The sequence below is a fragment of the Geospiza fortis genome, unplaced genomic scaffold (assembly GCF_000277835.1).
Source record: "Geospiza fortis unplaced genomic scaffold, GeoFor_1.0 scaffold425, whole genome shotgun sequence".
NCBI classification, from domain to species: Eukaryota; Metazoa; Chordata; class Aves; order Passeriformes; family Thraupidae; genus Geospiza; species Geospiza fortis.
The window spans coordinates 1,600,027-1,601,979 of record NW_005054387.1 but is presented as its reverse complement, the minus strand read 5'-3'; the positions used below and the strand labels follow the sequence as shown (position 1 = coordinate 1,601,979).

The window sequence follows — 1,953 nt, the reverse complement described above, 5'->3', positions numbered from 1 at the left end:
AATAGAATAGAATAGAATAGAATAGAATAGAATAGAATAGAATAGAATAGAATAGAATAGAATAGAATAGAATATATTTACACATAATTATATTATTTCACTAGACATTGGAGATTATAATTTCACAGAGATTATCATCTCACAGCTATCCACTGTGGGATTATGCTCTTTTTTGACCCAGAGATGGGGCAACTGAGAGATGCTTTAAAAACTTTATTTCTATTTTCTGTCTCACGTGAAGTATGAGACAATATGCTATATTTTAATATGATGTTATAATTAACTATATTATAATATATAATTAATATATATTATTATGTTATAATGATGTTATAATTCTGATCACAATCAGAAGCTATTTTTTAATTATAATACATGATAAGCTTAATTACATTAAAATTATAATTATGTATAAGTATTATAAAATTATTATTACATTCTAAGTTTCTTGGCCTATCAGCTTTTGCCACACCATGCTCTAAATGCCTTAAAGCCAATAATCTAAAATTACCTCTCGTGGGTCCCACTACAGTGCATCCTTCATTGTTCTATTTCTCTAAAGTATTTAGTCTGATTTGCAAGGCCATCTTTTAACTTGTTTCTAGTTCTATTTCTCTTTCAACAAGGTCTGTTCTGTTTTATGGCATTTCTAAGTCAGCATTTCTTATCTCCAAGTTTGCATACAGATGCACACACTGTGTGAGCCTTCTGCCAGGCTTTGAGAATTCTCTACAAATCCATTTCCCACATTTCCCCCTCTTTCTTGAACAGAAAAAACCTTCTTTGATGGCCTTGCTCATCATTTGCTGTGTGAAGTACACAAGGTATTAACATTGTCACTGTAACAATTAATGTATATAAAATCTTCTGTGAAACTTTAAAAAATCTCTACAAATGCATTTCCCACAATGCACAGGTAATTCCCTGTGCAGTGGCTCCTTCTGCTGCTATTTCTCCTCTTTTTAACCCACTGTCTTTGCCCAGGGCTGGGTCTGGCCTGGTGTAAACAGTCAGGAGTGAAAAAGAGCAAAAAAGGTGCAGAAGAAAAAATGCACAGTGTAAAAGGGAAAGGAACTGCCATATGTTCCTGTGCTGCTTAAACACAGCTCTACAAAAGGGAAAGGGAAATGTCTTTCAAGAGGAAAAATAGCATGAAAGACTAATTTGGGAAAAAGATGAGTGATAGGAAATAACCAGCCAGGAAATATTTCAATTCCAGATTCCAGCAACACACAGGGACTCAGAGCCAGGCTCTCTGCACAACATCCACGTTTCCTTGCCTCAAAACACAAGATTTTCACTTTCTTTTCTTATCTAATCTTTATTCAGCTTCTCCAAGTACACTTTCAGAATAGTGTCACCTCCCTTTACATCAGAGCACACAGACCAAGTGATAACTGTGTTTTTTAAGAGATGTGTTAAAAGAATTACTCCTCTTTTCCAGATGAGCAGGACAGGGAATCTGATGCATTTCACTGATCCTCTACAATGTCTGAGAAGCTCAAATGGTTTTGCTTCTTTCTCTTCCTTCAATTTGCCTTTTTTTTTGACAGCCTCATAGTAGCCACAGTGAAGAAAATTCTGTCACAAGCTTCTCCTGAAATGCTAAAATATTAAATGTGGTATTTATATTTACCACATATATTTACTTCTAAGCTGGAAATCTCAGCCTTTTTCTGCCTCAGATGTCAATATTCACCCTTAGTTACTGATTTGAGGATCCAGAAGACAGCTGGATCTCCAGCCCAAAGCTTTCTTCCAGGAAAAAAAAAAAAAAAAGTGAAATAAAATCTCAATTTCCTTTGGGAAAACATCCCCCTGGACACACCTGAACTACACAAAAGCAGATTTTTACAACAACCCACCTTTTCATCCCAGTGTCAGAAAAGAACATAATGACCTGGTTCTGCCCATGGGAGCAGGATGGAAGAGAGGGAAAGTATTTCACAGCAG

The 1,953-nt window shown here is 35.4% G+C and overlaps 1 protein-coding gene across 1 annotated transcript in view; it reads right to left on the bottom strand.

Annotated features, from left to right (window-relative positions):
- NIPSNAP2 (nipsnap homolog 2) overlaps positions 1–1,953 on the bottom strand; it is a 14,204-nt gene that overhangs the window by 10,386 nt on the left and 1,865 nt on the right. The gene's annotated exons all lie outside the window — the stretch shown is intronic.